Source organism: Hyla sarda, chromosome 2 (genome assembly GCF_029499605.1).
Source record: "Hyla sarda isolate aHylSar1 chromosome 2, aHylSar1.hap1, whole genome shotgun sequence".
In the NCBI taxonomy this organism is placed as follows: Eukaryota; Metazoa; Chordata; class Amphibia; order Anura; family Hylidae; genus Hyla; species Hyla sarda.
Genome location: NC_079190.1, coordinates 158,085,279 through 158,108,005, shown reverse-complemented (window position 1 = coordinate 158,108,005; position 22,727 = coordinate 158,085,279). Strand labels below are relative to the sequence as shown.

At 47.4% G+C, this 22,727-nt stretch overlaps 1 protein-coding gene across 1 annotated transcript in view; it reads right to left on the bottom strand.

Annotated features, from left to right (window-relative positions):
- The window catches only part of HS6ST3 (heparan sulfate 6-O-sulfotransferase 3), a 725,337-nt gene that overhangs the window by 87,638 nt on the left and 614,972 nt on the right, over positions 1 to 22,727 (bottom strand). The gene's annotated exons all lie outside the window — the stretch shown is intronic.

Below are 22,727 nucleotides of genomic sequence, written 5' to 3'. Positions count from 1 at the left end.
TCACCTCACTTCCCCTTCACTCCCTCGCCGGATCTTGTTGCCTTAGTGCCAGTGAAAGCGTTCCTTGTGTGTTCCTTGCCTGTGTTTCCAGACCTTCTGCCGTTGCCCCTGACTACGATCCTTGCTGCCTGCCCCGACCTTCTGCTACGTCCGACCTTGCTTTTGCCTACTCCCTTGTACCGCGCCTATCTTCAGCAGCCAGAGAGGTGAGCCGTTGCTAGTGGATACGACCTGGTCACTACCGCCGCAGCAAGACCATCCCGCTTTGCGGCGGGCTCTGGTGAAAACCAGTAGTGGCTTAGAACCGGTCCACTAGCACGGTCCACGCCAATCCCTCTCTGGCTCAGAGGATCCACTACCTGCCAGCCGGCATCGTGACAGTAGATCCGGCCATGGATCCCGCTGAAGTTCCTCTGCCAGTTGTCACTGACCTCACCACGGTGGTCGCCCAGCAGTCACAACAGATAGCGCAACAAGGCCAACAGCTGTCTCAACTGACCGTTATGCTACAACAGTTACTACCACAGCTTCAGCAGTCATCTCCTCCGCCAGCTCCTGCACCTCCTCCGCAGCGAGTGGCCGCTCCTGGGATACGCTTATCCTTGCCGGATAAATTTGATGGGGACTCTAAGTTTTGCCGTGGCTTTCTTTCCCAATGTTCCCTGCATCTGGAGATGATGTCGGACCTGTTTCCCACTGAAAGGTCTAAGGTGGCTTTCGTAGTCAGCCTTCTGTCCGGAAAAGCCCTGTCATGGGCCACACCGCTCTGGGACCGCAATGACCCCGTCACTGCCTCTGTACACTCCTTCTTCTCGGAAATCCGAAGTGTCTTTGAGGAACCTGCCCGAGCCTCTTCTGCTGAGACTGCCCTGTTGAACCTGGTCCAGGGTAATTCTTCCGTTGGCGAGTATGCCGTACAATTCCGTACTCTTGCTTCAGAATTGTCCTGGAATAATGAGGCCCTCTGCGCGACCTTCAAAAAAGGCCTATCCAGCAACATTAAAGATGTTCTGGCCGCACGAGAAATTCCTGCTAATCTACATGAACTTATTCACCTAGCCACTCGCATTGACATGCGTTTTTCCGAAAGGCGTCAGGAACTCCGCCAAGATATGGACTCTGTTCGCACGAGGCGTTTCTTCTCCTCGGCTCCTCTCTCCTCTGGTCCCCTGCAATCTGTTCCTGTGCCTCCCGCCGTGGAGGCTATGCAGGTCGACCGGTCTCGCCTGACACCTCAAGAGAGGACACGACGCCGTATGGAGAACCTCTGCCTGTACTGTGCTAGTACCGAACACTTCCTGAGAGATTGTCCTATCCGTCCTCCCCGCCTGGAAAGACGTACGCTGACTCCGCACAAAGGTGAGACAGTCCTTGATGTCTACTCAGCTTCTCCACGTCTTACTGTGCCTGTGCGGATGTCTGCCTCTGCCTTCTCCTTCTCTACAGTGGCCTTCTTGGACTCTGGATCTGCAGGAAATTTTATTTTGGCCTCTCTCGTCAACAGGTTCAACATCCCGGTGACCAGTCTCGCCAGACCCCTCTACATCAATTGTGTAAATAATGAAAGATTGGACTGTACCATACGTTTCCGCACGGAGCCCCTTCTTATGAGCATCGGATCTCATCATGAGAGGATTGAACTTTTGGTCCTCCCCAATTGCACCTCGGAAATTCTCCTTGGACTTCCCTGGCTTCAACTTCATTCCCCTACCCTGGATTGGTCCACTGGGGAGATCAAGAGTTGGGGGTCCTCTTGTTCCAAGAACTGTCTAAAACCGGTTCCCAGTAACCCTTGCCGTAACTCTGTGGTTCCTCCAGTAACCGGTCTCCCTAAGGCCTATATGGACTTCGCGGATGTTTTCTGCAAAAAACAAGCTGAGACTCTACCTCCTCACAGGCCTTATGATTGCCCTATCGACCTCCTCCCGGGTACTACTCCACCCCGGGGCAGAATTTATCCTCTCTCTGCCCCAGAGACTCTTGCCATGTCCGAATACGTCCAGGAGAATCTAAAAAAGGGCTTTATCCGTAAATCCTCCTCTCCTGCCGGAGCCGGATTTTTCTTTGTGTCCAAAAAGGATGGCTCCCTACGTCCTTGCATTGACTACCGCGGTCTTAATAAAATCACGGTTAAGAACCGCTACCCCTTACCCCTCATCTCTGAACTCTTTGATCGCCTCCAAGGTGCCCACATCTTCACTAAATTGGACTTAAGAGGCGCCTATAACCTCATCCGCATCAGAGAGGGGGACGAGTGGAAAACGGCATTTAACACCAGAGATGGACACTTTGAGTATCTGGTCATGCCCTTTGGACTGTGCAACGCCCCTGCCGTCTTCCAAGACTTTGTCAATGAAATTTTTTGTGATCTGTTATACTCCTGTGTTGTTGTATATCTGGACGATATCCTAATTTTTTCTGCCAATCTAGAAGAACACCGCCAGCATGTCCGTATGGTTCTTCAGAGACTTCGTGACAACCAACTCTATGCCAAAATTGAGAAATGTCTGTTTGAATGCCAATCTCTTCCTTTTCTAGGATATTTGGTCTCTGGCCAGGGACTACAGATGGATCCAGACAAACTCTCTGCCGTCTTAGATTAGCCACGCCCCTCCGGACTCCGTGCTATCCAACGCTTTTTGGGGTTCGCCAATTATTACAGGCAATTTATTCCACATTTTTCTACCATTGTGGCTCCTATCGTGGCTTTAACCAAAAAAAATGCTGATCCCAAGTCCTGGCCTCCTCAAGCAGAAGACGCCTTTAAACGACTCAAGTCTGCCTTTTCTTCGGCTCCCGTCCTCTCCAGACCTGACCCTTCCAAACCCTTCCTATTGGAGGTTGATGCCTCCTCAGTGGGAGCTGGAGCTGTTCTTCTACAAAAAAATTCTTCCGGGCATGCTGTCACTTGTGGTTTTTTCTCTAGGACCTTCTCTCCAGCGGAGAGGAACTACTCCATCGGGGATCGAGAGCTTCTAGCCATTAAATTAGCACTTGAGGAATGGAGGCATCTGCTGGAGGGATCAAGTTCTCCTGTTATTATCTACACCGACCACAAGAACCTCTCCTACCTCCAGTCTGCCCAACGGCTGAATCCTCGCCAGGCCCGGTGGTCTCTGTTCTTTGCCCGATTTAATTTTGAGATTCACTTTCGTCCTGCCGATAAGAACATTAGGGCCGATGCTCTCTCTCGTTCCTCGGATGCCTCAGAAGTTGAACTCTCTCCGCAACACATCATTCCACCTGACTGCCTGATCTCCACTTCTCCTGCCTCCATCAGGCAGACTCCTCCAGGAAAGACCTTTGTTTCTCCTCGCCAACGCCTCGGAATCCTCAAATGGGGTCACTCCTCCCATCTCGCAGGTCATGCGGGTATCAAGAAATCTGTGCAACTCATCTCCCGCTTCTATTGGTGGCCGACTCTGGAGACGGATGTTGTGGACTTTGTGCGAGCCTGCACTATCTGTGCCCGGGATAAGACTCCTCGCCAGAAGCCCGCTGGTTTTCTTCATCCTCTGCCTGTCCCCGAACAGCCTTGGTCTCTGATTGGTATGGATTTTATTACTGATTTACCCCCTTCCCGTGGCAACACAGTTATTTGGGTGGTCGTTGATCGATTCTCCAAAATGGCACATTTCATCCCTCTTCCTGGTCTTCCTTCTGCGCCTCAGTTGGCTAAACAATTTTTTGTACACATTTTTCGTCTTCACGGATTGCCTACGCAGATTGTCTCGGATAGAGGCGTCCAATTCGTGTCTAAATTCTGGAGGGCTCTCTGTAAACAACTCAAGATTAAATTAAATTTTTCTTCTGCATATCATCCCCAGTCCAATGGACAAGTAGAAAGGATTAACCAGATCTTGGGTGATTATTTGCGACATTTTGTTTCCTCCCGCCAGGATGACTGGGCAGATCTCCTCCCATGGGCCGAATTCTCGTATAACTTCAGGGTCTCTGAGTCTTCCTCCAAATCCCCATTTTTCGTGGTGTACGGCCGTCACCCTCTTCCCCCCCTCCCTACTCCCTTGCCCTCTGGTCTGCCCGCTGTGGATGAAATTTCTCGTGACCTTTCCATCATATGGAGAGAGACCCAAAATTCTCTCTTACAGGCTTCATCACGCATGAAGAAGTTCGCGGATAAGAAAAGAAGAGCTCCCCCCGTTTTTTCCCCTGGAGACAAGGTATGGCTCTCCGCTAAATATGTCCGCTTCCGTGTCCCTAGCTACAAGTTGGGACCACGCTATCTTGGTCCTTTCAAAATTTTGTGTCAAATTAATCCTGTCTCTTATAAACTTCTTCTTCCTCCCTCTCTTCGTATCCCTAATGCCTTTCACGTCTCTCTTCTCAAACCACTCATCCTCAACCGTTTTTCTCCCAAGTCTGTTCCTCCCTCTCCTGTTTCCGGCTCCTCGGACATCTTCTCGGTCAAAGAAATTTTAGCTGCCAAAAAGGTCAGAGGGAAAAAATTTTTTTTAGTGGACTGGGAGGGTTGTGGTCCTGAAGAGAGATCCTGGGAACCTGAGGACAACATCCTTGACAAAAGTCTGCTCCTCAGGTTCTCAGGCTCTAAGAAGAGGGGGAGACCCAAGGGGGGGGGTACTGTTACGCCGAGCGCTCCGGGTCCCCGCTCCTCCCCGGAGCGCTCGCTTCACTCTCCCCGCGGCAGCGCTCCGGTCACGTCCTCTGACCCGGGGCGCTGCGATTCCGCTGCCAGCCGGGATGCGATTCGCGATGCGGGTAGCGCCCGCTCGCGATGCGCACCCCGGCTCCCCTACCTGACTCGCTCTCCGTCTGTTCTGTCCCGGCGCGCGCGGCCCCGCTCCCTAGGGCGCGCGCGCGCCGGGTCTCTGCGATTTAAAGGGCCACTGCGCCGCTGATTGGCGCAGTGGTTCCAATTAGTGTTTACACCTGTGCACTTCCCTATATCACCTCACTTCCCCTTCACTCCCTCGCCGGATCTTGTTGCCTTAGTGCCAGTGAAAGCGTTCCTTGTGTGTTCCTTGCCTGTGTTTCCAGACCTTCTGCCGTTGCCCCTGACTACGATCCTTGCTGCCTGCCCCGACCTTCTGCTACGTCCGACCTTGCTTTTGCCTACTCCCTTGTACCGCGCCTATCTTCAGCAGCCAGAGAGGTGAGCCGTTGCTAGTGGATACGACCTGGTCACTACCGCCGCAGCAAGACCATCCTGCTTTGCGGCGGGCTCTGGTGAAAACCAGTAGTGGCTTAGAACCGGTCCACTAGCACGGTCCACGCCAATCCCTCTCTGGCTCAGAGGATCCACTACCTGCCAGCCGGCATCGTGACAGTAGATCCGGCCATGGATCCCGCTGAAGTTCCTCTGCCAGTTGTCACTGACCTCACCACGGTGGTCGCCCAGCAGTCACAACAGATAGCGCAACAAGGCCAACAGCTGTCTCAACTGACCGTTATGCTACAACAGTTACTACCACAGCTTCAGCAGTCATCTCCTCCGCCAGCTCCTGCACCTCCTCCGCAGCGAGTGGCCGCTCCTGGGATACGCTTATCCTTGCCGGATAAATTTGATGGGGACTCTAAGTTTTGCCGTGGCTTTCTTTCCCAATGTTCCCTGCATCTGGAGATGATGTCGGACCTGTTTCCCACTGAAAGGTCTAAGGTGGCTTTCGTAGTCAGCCTTCTGTCCGGAAAAGCCCTGTCATGGGCCACACCGCTCTGGGACCGCAATGACCCCGTCACTGCCTCTGTACACTCCTTCTTCTCGGAAATCCGAAGTGTCTTTGAGGAACCTGCCCGAGCCTCTTCTGCTGAGACTGCCCTGTTGAACCTGGTCCAGGGTAATTCTTCCGTTGGCGAGTATGCCGTACAATTCCGTACTCTTGCTTCAGAATTGTCCTGGAATAATGAGGCCCTCTGCGCGACCTTCAAAAAAGGCCTATCCAGCAACATTAAAGATGTTCTGGCCGCACGAGAAATTCCTGCTAATCTACATGAACTTATTCACCTAGCCACTCGCATTGACATGCGTTTTTCCGAAAGGCGTCAGGAACTCCGCCAAGATATGGACTCTGTTCGCACGAGGCGTTTCTTCTCCTCGGCTCCTCTCTCCTCTGGTCCCCTGCAATCTGTTCCTGTGCCTCCCGCCGTGGAGGCTATGCAGGTCGACCGGTCTCGCCTGACACCTCAAGAGAGGACACGACGCCGTATGGAGAACCTCTGCCTGTACTGTGCTAGTACCGAACACTTCCTGAGAGATTGTCCTATCCGTCCTCCCCGCCTGGAAAGACGTACGCTGACTCCGCACAAAGGTGAGACAGTCCTTGATGTCTACTCAGCTTCTCCACGTCTTACTGTGCCTGTGCGGATGTCTGCCTCTGCCTTCTCCTTCTCTACAGTGGCCTTCTTGGACTCTGGATCTGCAGGAAATTTTATTTTGGCCTCTCTCGTCAACAGGTTCAACATCCCGGTGACCAGTCTCGCCAGACCCCTCTACATCAATTGTGTAAATAATGAAAGATTGGACTGTACCATACGTTTCCGCACGGAGCCCCTTCTTATGAGCATCGGATCTCATCATGAGAGGATTGAACTTTTGGTCCTCCCCAATTGCACCTCGGAAATTCTCCTTGGACTTCCCTGGCTTCAACTTCATTCCCCTACCCTGGATTGGTCCACTGGGGAGATCAAGAGTTGGGGGTCCTCTTGTTCCAAGAACTGTCTAAAACCGGTTCCCAGTAACCCTTGCCGTAACTCTGTGGTTCCTCCAGTAACCGGTCTCCCTAAGGCCTATATGGACTTCGCGGATGTTTTCTGCAAAAAACAAGCTGAGACTCTACCTCCTCACAGGCCTTATGATTGCCCTATCGACCTCCTCCCGGGTACTACTCCACCCCGGGGCAGAATTTATCCTCTCTCTGCCCCAGAGACTCTTGCCATGTCCGAATACGTCCAGGAGAATCTAAAAAAGGGCTTTATCCGTAAATCCTCCTCTCCTGCCGGAGCCGGATTTTTCTTTGTGTCCAAAAAGGAGGGCTCCCTACGTCCTTGCATTGACTACCGCGGTCTTAATAAAATCACGGTTAAGAACCGCTACCCCTTACCCCTCATCTCTGAACTCTTTGATCGCCTCCAAGGTGCCCACATCTTCACTAAATTGGACTTAAGAGGCGCCTATAACCTCATCCGCATCAGAGAGGGGGACGAGTGGAAAACGGCATTTAACACCAGAGATGGACACTTTGAGTATCTGGTCATGCCCTTTGGACTGTGCAACGCCCCTGCCGTCTTCCAAGACTTTGTCAATGAAATTTTTCGTGATCTGTTATACTCCTGTGTTGTTGTATATCTGGACGATATCCTAATTTTTTCTGCCAATCTAGAAGAACACCGCCAGCATGTCCGTATGGTTCTTCAGAGACTTCGTGACAACCAACTCTATGCCAAAATTGAGAAATGTCTGTTTGAATGCCAATCTCTTCCTTTTCTAGGATATTTGGTCTCTGGCCAGGGACTACAGATGGATCCAGACAAACTCTCTGCCGTCTTAGATTGGCCACGCCCCTCCGGACTCCGTGCTATCCAACGCTTTTTGGGGTTCGCCAATTATTACAGGCAATTTATTCCACATTTTTCTACCATTGTGGCTCCTATCGTGGCTTTAACCAAAAAAAATGCTGATCCCAAGTCCTGGCCTCCTCAAGCAGAAGACGCCTTTAAACGACTCAAGTCTGCCTTTTCTTCGGCTCCCGTCCTCTCCAGACCTGACCCTTCCAAACCCTTCCTATTGGAGGTTGATGCCTCCTCAGTGGGAGCTGGAGCTGTTCTTCTACAAAAAAATTATTCCGGGCATGCTGTCACTTGTGGTTTTTTCTCTAGGACCTTCTCTCCAGCGGAGAGGAACTACTCCATCGGGGATCGAGAGCTTCTAGCCATTAAATTAGCACTTGAGGAATGGAGGCATCTGCTGGAGGGATCAAGTTCTCCTGTTATTATCTACACCGACCACAAGAACCTCTCCTACCTCCAGTCTGCCCAACGGCTGAGTCCTCGCCAGGCCCGGTGGTCTCTGTTCTTTGCCCGATTTAATTTTGAGATTCACTTTCGTCCTGCCGATAAGAACATTAGGGCCGATGCTCTCTCTCGTTCCTCGGATGCCTCAGAAGTTGAACTCTCTCCGCAACACATCATTCCACCTGACTGCCTGATCTCCACTTCTCCTGCCTCCATCAGGCAGACTCCTCCAGGAAAGACCTTTGTTTCTCCTCGCCAACGCCTCGGAATCCTCAAATGGGGTCACTCCTCCCATCTCGCAGGTCATGCGGGTATCAAGAAATCTGTGCAACTCATCTCCCGCTTCTATTGGTGGCCGACTCTGGAGACGGATGTTGTGGACTTTGTGCGAGCCTGCACTATCTGTGCCCGGGATAAGACTCCTCGCCAGAAGCCCGCTGGTTTTCTTCATCCTCTGCCTGTCCCCGAACAGCCTTGGTCTCTGATTGGTATGGATTTTATTACTGATTTACCCCCTTCCCGTGGCAACACAGTTATTTGGGTGGTCGTTGATCGATTCTCCAAAATGGCACATTTCATCCCTCTTCCTGGTCTTCCTTCTGCGCCTCAGTTGGCTAAACAATTTTTTGTACACATTTTTCGTCTTCACGGATTGCCTACGCAGATTGTCTCGGATAGAGGCGTCCAATTCGTGTCTAAATTCTGGAGGGCTCTCTGTAAACAACTCAAGATTAAATTAAATTTTTCTTCTGCATATCATCCCCAGTCCAATGGACAAGTAGAAAGGATTAACCAGATCTTGGGTGATTATTTGCGACATTTTGTTTCCTCCCGCCAGGATGACTGGGCAGATCTCCTCCCATGGGCCGAATTCTCGTATAACTTCAGGGTCTCTGAGTCTTCCTCCAAATCCCCATTTTTCGTGGTGTACGGCCGTCACCCTCTTCCCCCCCTCCCTACTCCCTTGCCCTCTGGTCTGCCCGCTGTGGATGAAATTTCTCGTGACCTTTCCATCATATGGAGAGAGACCCAAAATTCTCTCTTACAGGCTTCATCACGCATGAAGAAGTTCGCGGATAAGAAAAGAAGAGCTCCCCCCGTTTTTTCCCCTGGAGACAAGGTATGGCTCTCCGCTAAATATGTCCGCTTCCGTGTCCCTAGCTACAAGTTGGGACCACGCTATCTTGGTCCTTTCAAAATTTTGTGTCAAATTAATCCTGTCTCTTATAAACTTCTTCTTCCTCCCTCTCTTCGTATCCCTAATGCCTTTCACGTCTCTCTTCTCAAACCACTCATCCTCAACCGTTTTTCTCCCAAGTCTGTTCCTCCCTCTCCTGTTTCCGGCTCCTCGGACATCTTCTCGGTCAAAGAAATTTTAGCTGCCAAAAAGGTCAGAGGGAAAAAATTTTTTTTAGTGGACTGGGAGGGTTGTGGTCCTGAAGAGAGATCCTGGGAACCTGAGGACAACATCCTTGACAAAAGTCTGCTCCTCAGGTTCTCAGGCTCTAAGAAGAGGGGGAGACCCAAGGGGGGGGGGTACTGTTACGCCGAGCGCTCCGGGTCCCCGCTCCTCCCCGGAGCGCTCGCTTCACTCTCCCCGCGGCAGCGCTCCGGTCACGTCCTCTGACCCGGGGCGCTGCGATTCCGCTGCCAGCCGGGATGCGATTCGCGATGCGGGTAGCGCCCGCTCGCGATGCGCACCCCGGCTCCCCTACCTGACTCGCTCTCCGTCTGTTCTGTCCCGGCGCGCGCGGCCCCGCTCCCTAGGGCGCGCGCGCGCCGGGTCTCTGCGATTTAAAGGGCCACTGCGCCGCTGATTGGCGCAGTGGTTCCAATTAGTGTTTACACCTGTGCACTTCCCTATATCACCTCACTTCCCCTTCACTCCCTCGCCGGATCTTGTTGCCTTAGTGCCAGTGAAAGCGTTCCTTGTGTGTTCCTTGCCTGTGTTTCCAGACCTTCTGCCGTTGCCCCTGACTACGATCCTTGCTGCCTGCCCCGACCTTCTGCTACGTCCGACCTTGCTTTTGCCTACTCCCTTGTACCGCGCCTATCTTCAGCAGCCAGAGAGGTGAGCCATTGCTAGTGGATACGACCTGGTCACTACCGCCGCAGCAAGACCATCCCGCTTTGCGGCGGGCTCTGGTGAAAACCAGTAGTGGCTTAGAACCGGTCCACTAGCACGGTCCACGCCAATCCCTCTCTGGCTCAGAGGATCCACTACCTGCCAGCCGGCATCGTGACAATACTACAGAGGAAATTATTTTCTTTTTGGAATACAGTGCTCTCTGCTGACATCTCTGTCCATTTTAGGAACTGTTCATAGCAGCATATGTTTGCTGTGGGGATTTTCTTCTACTCTGGACAGTTCTTAAAATGGACAGAGATCTCAGCAGAGAGCACTGTGCTCGTGATGTCAGCAGATAGCTCTGTGTTCCAAAAAGAACAGAATTTCCTCTGTAGTATTCAGCAGCTAATAAGTACTAGAAGGATTAAGATTTTTTAATAGAAGTCATTTACAAGTCTGTTTAACTTTCTGTCACCAGTTGATTTAAAAAAATAAAAGTTTTCCACTGTAGTACCCCTTTAAGGTATAACGTGCATATGCTTTACTTATTCTGTACTGGCCTTGCCCGAACCTATAATGGCCGATACAGACATAGAATTCTGTACTGCGGTGCCACAGCAGGCAGTGAGTAGATCCCCTTGGTGAAGAGGATGCTAGATGCTGATTGGCTGTGCATCCTGCTCTGTTTTACCCTCCTTGAGATTGGTACGCAGTCGCGGTTGTGATTTACTACGCTAGCATGGTTCATGGAGTTTATACAGCATGAAATCTGGCGAGTGTGTATTCCCTAATGCCGCCTTACATTTTAATGGTTTTATCACTTTATACTTTTTTTATGAATTTTATATGTAATTTTGCACTTTATTATTGATTTTACATCATATGACACTTTGTATTTTTTTGGCACCTTAAATTGTACTGAAGTGTGTTTGTGTAATGTAATAGTGATTTTTTTAATAATTGTATTTAATTGAATCACAATGGTATTATATTGATACCCCTATATATGTGGTCACTTCTTGATATACACTGCTTGAGAAAGGCTGGGTTGAGCCGGCCGAAATGCCGCTTTTGTGTAAAGACACACATTATGGAATAAACAGCTTCAGCGAGTATCACCACATGAAAGATATACACTGAGGGGTTGTGCTGTTTTTCTCCTCTATCTATCTATCTATCTATCTATCTATCTAGAGAGGATAAAACTGCAGCACACAAAAAGGTATCTTGGTGCAAAAAAGTATAATTTATTCCATCTTCAGGCAGGTGGTGTGACACTACCGAAACATTGCACCTGAATTTTGTTTGCTGAAGATGGAATAAATTAGACTTTTTTGCACCAAGATCAGTGACGTTGCGACCCGGGTGCGGGGGGTGCGGCCCGCACCGGGTGACACCAACCTAATGGGGTGACACCAAGATGCTCCGTAGCCCCACCCCCCCTCCCCAGCTACACAGACACCCCCCCCACCCCATCTGTGCCCGACCGGCCTCCCATCCGTCAGCACCCCCACCCCCCCACCCCCCGCGCTGTGTGTGCGGTGCGCCCGTCCGTCAGCAACCCCCCTCTTTCTCCTGCACTGTGCGCCCGTCCATCATCACACCCCCCCTCACCTTCACCAGCATTGTGCCCGGCCTCCGCTCCCACGTCTGCGCCGGCCTGACGTCACACCGCATGGCCGCGCAGGAGGACGTCAGTTACGTCACTCGCACGGCGCACGGTGAGAAGGAGCGCTGCGCTGGATGGGTAAGTGTGTGTGTCTGTCTCTATCTATGTTTGTGTATGTGACTGTGTGTGTGTATGAGACTCTGTGTGTGTGTGACTCTGTGTGTGTGTGTGTGACTGTGTGTGTGTGTGTCTGTGAGTGTGTGTCTCTCTGACTGTGTGTGTGTGATTGTGTGTGTGTCTCTCTGTGTTGTATGTGTTTTTTTTTGTGTGTGTGTGTGTGGGGGGGGGGGGGGTGGTATAACCAGCAATCTATTGTGGGGAGACTTTGACCCATTGTGGGGAACCTGCAAGGGAACCTGCGGCCTAATGTGGGGAAACTACTACCAAGTGTGGGGAGTCTATGCTACCTTATGTGGGGAGTCTATGCTACCTTATGTGGGGGAACTGGTACCAAATGTGGGGAATCTATGCTGCCTAATGTGGGGAATAGATGCTACCTAATGTGGGGAAACTGCGACCTACCTAATGTGGGGGAACTGCTGCCTACCTAATGCTCCCCCCCTGGCAGTAGCACCCTCATCATCCACCAGCAACACCCCCCCCCCAGCAGCACCTCCATCAGCAGATCTTGATGGTGGATGATGGGGATGATACTGCCAGGGGGGATGGCTAGTCTTGGCGGTATGTACCATCTGAATTAGATAAGGGTAGACTATAGAGAAGACGTCACCTGTAGTCACTGATATCATTGTACATTCTCCTCACTATAGAGAAGACGTCACCTGTAATCACTGATATCATTGTGTATTCTCCTCACTATAGAAAAGACGTCACCTGTAATCACTGATATCATTGTGTATTCTCACTATAGAGAAGACGTCACCTGTAATCACTGATATCATTGTACATTCTCCTCACTATAGAGAAGACGTCACCTATAGTCACTGATATCATTGTGTATTCTCCTCACTATAGAGAAGACGTCACCTGTAGTCACTGATGTCATTGTGTATTCTCCTCACTATAGAGAAGACGTCACCTGTAGTCAGATATCATTGTGTATTCTCCTCACTATAGAGAAGATGTCACCTGTAGTCACTGTTACCATTGTACATTCTCCTCTCTACATCAGAGCTGTAGTCACTTGTCAGTTCTACAGTTATGGTCAGTGAAACTACAACTCCCAACATAACCTCACCACTGCTCAAAGGGGTACTCTACTGGAAAACATTTTTTTTAATCAGCTGGTGCTACAAAGTTAAACAGATTTGTAAATTACTTCTATTTAAAAATCTTAATCCTTCCATTACTTATTAGCTGCTGTATAAGCGATTCACAGGAAGTTATTTTCCTTTTTAATTTATTTTCTGTCTGACCACAGTGCTCTGTGCTGACACCTCTGTCCATGTCAAGAACTGTCCATAGTAGGAGCAAATCCCCATAGCAAACCTATCCTGCTCTGGACAGTTCCTGACATGGACAGAGGTGTCAGCAAATAGCACTGTGGTCAGACTGGAAAGAACTACACAACTTCCTGTGGAGCATACACCAGCTTATAAGTACTGTAAGTATTACGATTTTAAATAGAAGTAATTTAAAAATCTGTTTAACTTTCTGGCACCAGTTGATATAAAAGTAAATGTTTTCCAGTGGAGTACCCCTTTAAGTAATTCTGGGAGCTGTATATTTCAATGGTGAAAACTTCTTTAACACTTTCCCATTCTGTGGCAACTGGTATATCTGATTATTATACTGGAATTTCTCACAATGCGCTACAACAGTGGTGTCCGTCACAACAGGCTAAAAACTTACTGGGGGGGGGGGGGGATAGGTATGGGGGTGACACCATTTTCTACCGCACCGGGTGACACCAACCCTAGCAACGCCACTGACCAAGATACCTTTTTGTGTGCTGCAATTTTATCTCCTCTATTTGAAGTTAGAGTCCTTTTCCAAGGCCCCTATGACTGCACCTTATTGATACTTGCTGCTAAGTTTCCTGTGGATGTGCTGCTTTTCTGAGATCTATCTATCTATCCAGGGGTCAAGTCCTGGAAAAAAAAAGTGTGGGAACTCACCCAAGATTTCTAATACCCCCCCCCCCCCCCCAGTTTGCGCAAAAAAATATATGTAAAGTAAATGTCCAAGCTAAAACTTGACATCCTGCACAGTTCCAGGATTCTTACAGGCCACAGGCATACTGTAAGCTGCCTACGGAGTATATGAGTGACACACTGAAACAAACCTCCTCCTCATGTAATCTCCTTGCTACTGGGGTGACACACTGTAACAAACCTCCTCCTCATGTAATCTCATTACTACTGGGGTGACACACTGTAACGAACCTCCTCCTCGTATAATCTCCTCACTAATGTGGTGACACACTGTAAAAAACCTCTTCCTCATGTAATCTCATTACTACTGGGGTGACACACTGTAACGAATCTCCTCCTCATGTAAGCTCCTCACTACTGGGGTAACACACTGTAACAAACCCCCACATTATGTAATCTCCTCACTACAGGGGTGACACACTGTAAAAAATCTCCTCCACATGTAATCTGCTTACTACTGGGGTGACACACTGTAACAACCCTCCTCCTCATGTAATCACCTTACTGGAGTGACATGTGATGTGTCTCCTCCAGCTCAGCTCCGCCTCCTCCACAGCATCACACAGGTCCTTCAACCACAATCTTCCTTCTCCTCCACAGCTAAGCTCCGCCCCCAACATGTGATGGTGACATCATCACAGGCCCTACATCTCCAGCATCTAGCAGTCTGGGTCGGGGGAGGAGACGGAGGGAGGGTAAAAATAATTCAGAGTTCGGTCCTGCAGGACTAGTGTAACAGGGACGGCGTTTCTCCTCTGGAAAAAGCAAAGGAACGCGGTTCCTGTGCGTTCCAGCAGGACTCGAGCCCTGTATCTATCTATCTATCACTCTTCCTGAACAGGTATAAAGTAAAAGGCAGCTGTTTGAATTGGTTTTGTATCTCATATGCTTTTGGCTCATGAACCAGAGACAGAATTGTTTTTTGCATGTATGCAGTTGTAGGTTTTGTACAAACAAGTGAATAATAGGAAATAAAAGTCATATTATTCGAATATTGAATGTCTGAATTCTGAAGTGTTCAACCACAATTCTATCTCTTTGAAATGACCTTCTCAAAAGTTATACAGTTAAAATCTATTGCTGCCATATTGACTTTATACTTCCCTAGAGGACAGAAAAGTAGAACATTCATAATCATGCCAGGCTTTTGTTACATTGTCTGAAAAAAATGCCAAGAGTATATGCCGAAGCCTTGTGAAGTAAAAAAAAAAAAAAGTATACATCACTTAAAACAGCTCTTCAGCTGAACCTATTACATTCGTATCAGGAGTAAATCAATAGTTCTTGCATGGAATAGAAGAAAAATAAAATTATGCTGCAGACTGTGAATCTGGAAAAGAATTATTATATCAAGCGGCTGTAATCAGATTTTAGGGAATATTAATGCTAAGTCAAACTGGGCGCAATTCAAAGATTTGATTCACTAAAGATCAATAAAACAGTAGGTAATAACCAATTCATATGCAGAAATTTGGTTTGTCTAGGTTCTAGAAATGATGAGGAAGTATGAAATAATTTAGGAGCAGTGTTTTATTAATACTATTAATTGCTATTAAAATGGAAATTGGTTTAGTAATGGATTCTATGAACATTTAATATGCAATACAATTTTCTTATTGTTTTTTTTTTAATTGTCGGTCAAGCATAACTTTTTTTCTTTTACTACTAGATCAAGCTTTACAGATGGTGAAGTGTACAGGTGGCGAGGTAGGCAGAAATGAAACATTTTTCTCCTATGTCCTAAGACAGTGTAAGCAAACGTTTTTCTGAATGAGTAAAGAGTACAAGGGTTTTTCCCATCGTAGACATTAAAAGGGTTATCCAGGAGTCGAAAAACAGAGATTATTTCTTTCAAAGACCGCTCCTTGTTTGTCTCCAAGTTGGGTGTGGTTCTTCAGCTCAGTTCCATTGAAGTCAATGTACCCAAGTTGTAATACCACACCCAAACTGGAGACAGACAGGGAGCGGTCTTTGAAATAAATGAGGTCTGTTTTTTTTATCCCTTTATAACCCCTTTAATAACATAGCCAATGTATTCGGTGCTCTCACCTTCTAAAAGATTGTAGGGTCTCACCCCTTTCCTATTAAGCAATGTTCCCGCACAATTTTCTAAATCATAATTTTACTGAACTAAAAAAAAAATCCTGTTTCTTTTACTTCTTCGATTTTGTTTTACAATTTCAATATTATTTTGATTGCATATTCAGGTATTTTTGCTTTAGCCCATTCTTTTTGTTTTTTTTTGTTAGCCAATATTTGGGCCGTAGCAAAAAAGTTTACAGCCCAAATACATCCCAAAATATAGTTTAGATATGGCAGTGTTTTGAGCTGTTAAATACCATAAAAAGGGCAGACAATTTTATGGTCATAAAAATTATAGTTGTAATTCTAATACATGTGTATATGTGTGTACAAACAAGCCGTTCAATACTGATCACTGTATCTGGGGCAATTGGATCGCCCACTGAACTGCCGCAAGGATCAGATCATTAAAAATGGCGGACAGAGGTCCCCTCACCTGCCTCCTGGCGTCTGCCTCCTGGCTTCTTGTCTATCCTCCTGGCGTCTTCTTCTCTGGTCTGCTTTCCAGATATGCATGTGCATAGCACTAATCAATATCTGCATTCTAAAGATTGCAAAAAAAATGGTCCCCAGTGGGAACATAAAAAGCGTAAAAAAGTGTGAAAAAGTCCCTCCCCCAACAAAGAATTAAATGGCTCCTTTTTCCCATTTTACATATTTGGTATCGTCGCGTGCGTAATTGTCCAAACTATCAAAATATTATGATAATGATCCCCTACTGATAATGATGTAAACTTGAAAAAGTGCTAAATTGCTGCATTTTTGTCACATCACATCCCCCAAAAAATTAATAACAAAACTAATTAAAAAAAATCCCATATATGCAATAGTGGTACCAATAAAAACTACAGATCATGGTACAAAAAATGAGCCCTTATAAAACCCTGTATATGAAAAAATATAGACAGTTATAGGTTGTCAAATTAGGGTAATTTTAAACATACTTGTATTGTAAAAAAAAAAAAAAAAAGAGCAGTACAATAATGGAAAATAAAGAACCATGGGTATAATTGTAATCATATTAACCCACAGACTAAAGAAAACATGTCATTTTTACCGTAAAAGTGCATAGCATGAAAATGAAACCTTTCAAAATTAGCAAAATTGCAGTTTTCTTTTTCATTTCCCCACGCAATTAATATTTTTTTGGGGGGGTTAGCCTTACATTTTATGGTAAAATAAAAGGTGACATTACAAAGTACAATTAGCTTATACTGAATGACAGCTCAGCAATTAATTAATTCATTGTGACAAATGTACTTGAATTCATATTTACATGTGAAAAATATCAAGTTTGAATCCATCATTTTGGAGGAAGAGAGGAAGTGTGGATTTACACATACTGTATATACTCAAGTATAACCCAAGTTTTTCAGCACAATTTTTCGACCGGAAATGCCCCCCTCGGCTTATACTCGACTCTCCGCCTGTCAATTCCTTTCAGCAGTCTTCAACCTGTGGACCTCCAGATGTTGCAAAACTACAACTCCCAGCATGCCTGGACAGCCATCGGCTGTTTGAAACATCTTTTGAAACATCTGGAGGTCCGCAAGTTGAAGACCACTGCGGTCTTCGTCATCATCCATCCCCCCCTTTAGTTTTCTACTCACCTCCCCTCAGTGGGAAGGAAGGTTGAGCTGGTCCGGGCCATCTATGCTGCAGGGACCATCTGGTGGGGAGGTTTAGTCGATCTGGGCTGTCCATTTTCACCAGGAGGCCCTCTTCTCCGCTGCGGGCCGGCCCCGGCCTAGTGATGTTGCCTTGACGATGACGCACAGGGACGTGCATGCGCAGGGACGTCTCCCTGCAGGGACCAGCTCACCCTTCCTTCCCACCGAGGGGAGGTGAGTAGAAAACTAAAGGGGGGTCTGGATGATGACAAAGGCCGCAGTGGTCTTCAACCTGCGGACCTCCAGATGTTTCAAAACTACAACTCCCAGCATGCCCGGACAGCCGATGGCTGTGTGGGCATGCTGGGAGTTGTAGTTTTGCAACATCTGGAGGCCCGCAGGTTGAAGACCACTGAAGGGATTGACAGGTGGTGATGATGAAGGGGGGGATGATGATGGGGGTGATGATGACGAGGGTGATGATGATGGGGGTGTTAATGATGGGGATCTGGATAATGACAGGGGGGGATGATGACATGGGGAGAATAATGTATTTCCCACCCTAGGCTTATAGTCAATAACTTTTTCTGGGTTTTTGGGGTGAAAATAGGGGCTCGGCTTATATTTGGGTCGGCTTATATTCGAGAACATACGGTACACAATTTCAGTAACTGACCCATTTATCTGATGGAACCCATAGAAATCTATGTACTTGAAACTGAAACAATTACATTTTCAGGCATTTAAAAAAAAAAAAAATATCTATAAAAAAAATGTGCTTCTGTTTTTGCAAAATTAACCACTACAGGATATTGTTGGTGCACCAGGATGTACATGTATGACCTGAAGTTCATCCTGACTATGAAGTGAGTGCAGGAGCATCTGGCGACTCTGCACTTATGCGGACATCAGCAATTATGCAAATGCCTGCCATTAACCCTTCAGATCCCGTGATCAATACTGAAGTGTGAAGTATTAGGGGGGCTTTGAGAGACTCCTCAGGCCAAAATTGGTACCGATAAAACCTACAGATCACTGCGCAAAAAATGAGCTGTAAAAGCCCCTTATAGGGAAAAAAAAGTAATAGGGGTCAGAATAGGGCAATTATAAACATACAATTTTGCTGAAATATTTTGAGTATTTTTAACCCCTTAAGGACATAGGGCGTATCCATACGCCCCCGTTTCCAAGTCCTTAAGGACCGAGGGCGTATGGATACGCCCTGAGCATTTCCGGCCCCCACCGCTAGCCGGAGGGGAGCCGGAGCCGGATGCCTGCTGAAATCGTTCAGCAGGCATCCCGGCATATCGCCCAGGGGGGTCATTATGTCCCCCCATGTCGGCGATTGCCGCAGATCGCTGGACAATTCAGTCCAGCGATCTGCGGCGGATTCCGGGTCAATCGGGTCTCCAGTGACCCGATGACCCGGAATTACTGGCTGATCGCGGTCGTCAGAGACAGCCCCGAACAGCCAGAGCCTGCAGGGGTGCCGACCAATCAGGGCGCCTGCTGCGGGTGTCACTCCCGCAACCCGCTCCGCCCCTCTTCCGGAGGACGCGAGCGGGTGCGGGAAGACGACCCCCGGTGCTGGGGACCCCGATCCCCGGCGTCCCTGTTGGGATCGGGGCCCCAGGAGCAGCGGCGGCGGCGGCGACGAGGGACTGACCTCATGTGGCTGGATCGTTGGAGGTGAGTGACAGCCTCCTGCTGTTGCTTAGCAACAGCTCCCAGCATGCAAAAAGGGCATGCTGGGAGCTGTAGTTATGCAACAGCAGGAGGCAGACCACCACAACTCCCAGCATGCCCTTATGGGCATGCTGGGACTTGTAGTTTTGCAACAGCTGGAGGCACATTCTTTCTATGTAAAAGTGTACCTTCAGCTGTTGTGTAACTACAACTCCCAGCTTGCACAATCAGCTAAAGTGCATGCTGGGAGTTGTAGTGGTGCATCTAATGGTTGCATAACTACAACTCCCAGCATGCCCGTTGGCTGTCGGTGACTGCTGAGAGTTGTAGTTTTGCAACAGCTGAAGGCACACTGAGTTAAGTAGTAAACCAGTGTGTCTCCAGCTGTTGCATAACTACAATCCCCAGCATCCCCAGCCAATGTAGTATGCCTCCGGCTGTTGCATAACTACAAGACCCAGCATGCCCTTCCGCTGTCCGTACATGCTGGGGGTTGTAGCTTTTGCAACAGCTGAAGGCACACTGGTTGCAAAACACTGAGTTTGTTACCAAACTCGGTGTTTCACAACCTGTGTGTCTCCAGCTGTTGCAAAACTACAACTCCCAGCATGCACTGATAGACCGTACATGCTGGGAGTTGTAGTTTTGCAACAGCTGGATGTTTCCCCCCCCCCCCCCCCCCCCAATGTGAACATACAGGGTACACTCACATGGGTGGAGGATTACAGTAAGTATCCGGCTGCAAGTTTGAGCTGCGGCAAATTTTCTGTCGCAGCTCAAACTGCCAGCGAGAAACTACTGTGAACCCCCCGCCCATGCGACTGTACCCTAAAAACACTACACTAACACACAATAAAATAAAAAGTAAAAAACACTACATATACACATACCCCTACACAGCCCCCCTCCCCTCCCCAATAAAAATGAAAAACGTCTGGTACGTCACTGTTTCCAAAACGGAGCCTCCAGCGGTTGCAAAACTACAACTCCCAGCATGCACTGATAGACCGTACATGCTGGGAGTTGTAGTTTTGCAACAGCTGGATGTCCCCCCCCCCCAATGTGAACGTACAGGGTACACTCACATGGGCGGAGGATTACAGTAAGTATCCGGCTGCAAGTTTGAGCTGCGTCAAATTTTCTGCCGCAGCTCTAACTGCCAGCGAGAAACTACTGTGAACCCCCGCCCGTGCGACTGTACCCTAAAAACACTACACTACACTACCACAAAATAAAATAAAAAGTAAAAAAACACTACATATACACATACCCCTACACAGCCCCCCTCCCCTCCCCAATAAAAATGAAAAACGTCTGGTACGCCACTGTTTCCAGAACGGAGCCTCCAGCTGTTGCAAAACAACAACTCCCAGTATTGCCAGATAGCCACTGACTGTCCAGACATGCTGGGAGTTTTACAACAGCTGGAGGCCCCCTGTTTGGGAATCACTGGCGTAGAATACCCCTATGTCCACCCCTATGCAATCCCTAATTTAGGCCTCAAATGCGCATGGCACTCTCACTTTGGAGCCCTGTCGTCTTTCAAGGCAACAGTTTAGGGCCACATATGGGGTATCGCCGTACTCGGGAGAAATTGGGCTTCAAATTTTGTGGGGTATTTTCTGCTATTACCCTTTTAAAAAATTTTAAATTTTTGGGAAAACAAGCATTTTAGGTAAAAAAAAAATTTTTTTTTTTACATATACAAAAGTCATGAAACACCTGTGGGGTATAAAGGTTCACTTAACCCCTTGTTACGTTCCCCGAGGGGTCTAGTTTCCAAAATGGTATGCCATGTGTTTTTTTTTTTGCTGTCCTGGCACCATAGGGGCTTCCTAAATGCGGCATGCCCCAGAGCAAAATTTGCTTTCAAAAAGCCAAATGTGACTCCTTCTCTTTTGAGACCTGTAGTGCGCCAGCAGAGCACTTTTCACCCCCATATGGGGTGTTTTCTGAATCGGGAGAAATTGGGCTTCAAATTTTGGGGGGTGTTTTCTGCTATTACCCTTTTTAAAAATGTAAAAATTCTGGGAAACCAAGCATTTTAGGTAAAAAAAAATAAAAAATGTTCACATATGCAAAAGTCGTGAAACACCTGTAGGGTATTAAGGTTCACATTAACCCTTGTTACGTTCCCCGAGGGGTCTAGTTTCCAAAATGGTATGCCATGTGTTTTTTTTTTTGCTGTTCTGGCACCATAGGGGCTTCCTAAATGCGGCATGCCCCCAGAGCAAAATTTGCTTTCAAAAAGCCAAATGTGACTACTTCTCTTCTGAGACCTGTAGTGCGCCAGCAGAGCACTTTTCACCTCTATATGGGGTGTTTTCTGAATCGGGAGAAATTGGGCTTCAAATTTTGGGGGGTATTTCCTGCTATTACCCTTTTTAAAAATGTAAAAATTTTGGGAAACCAAGCATATTAGGTAAAAAATAAAAAAAATTTTTTACATATGCAAAAGTCGTGAAACACCTGTAGGGTATTAAGGTTCACATTACCCCTTGTTACTTTCCCCGAGGGGTCTAGTTTCCAAAATGGTATGCCATGTGTTTTTTTTTGCTGTTCTGGCACCATAGGGGCTTCCTAAATGCGGTATGCCCCCAGAGCAAAATTTGCTTTCAAAAAGCCAAATGTGACTCCTTCTCTTCTGAGACCTGTAGTGCGCCAGCAGAGCAATTTTCACCCCCATATGGGGTGTTTTCTGAATCGGGAGAAATTGGGTTTCAAATTTTGAGGGGTATTTTCTGCTATTACACTTTTTAAAAATGTAAAATTTTTGGGAAACCAAGCATTTTAGGTAAAAAAAAATTTTTGTTTTTTACATATGCAAAAGTCGTGAAACACCTGTGGGGTATTAAGGTTCACTTTACCCCTTGTTACGTTCCCTGAGGAGTCTAGTTTCCAAAATGGTATGCCATGCATGTTTTTTTTGCTGTTCTGGCACCATAGGGGCTTCCTAAAGGCTTCCTAAATTGCTGCTGAACTTTGAAGCCCTCTGGTGTCTTCCAAAAGTAAAAACTCATAAATTTTATGATGCAAACATAAAGTAGACATATTGTATATGTGAACCCCCAAAAAAAATATTTTGAATATCCATTTTCCTTACAAGCAGAGAGCTTCAAAGTTAGAAAAATGCAAAATTTTGGTGATTTTTCACCAAGAAAGGATGCAAGTTACCATAAAATTTTACCACTAAGTTAAAGTAGAATATGTCACGAAAAAACAATCTCGGAATAAGAATGATAACTAAAAGCATTCCAGAGTTATTAATGTTTAAAGTGACAGTGGTCAGAATTGCAAAAAACGCTCCGGTCCTTAAGGTGAAAAAGGGCTCGGTCCTTAAGAGGTTAAAGGCAGTGCAATAATAGAAAAAAAGGTGTGTAAAGACGCAAATTGTTTTAATCATTTTCACCCACAGAATAAAGAGAACACTGAAGGTGCACTGCGTAGAACCCCCCACCGTACATTTTATGGTAAAGTGAAAGGTTTCATTACAAAGTACAATTGGTCACACA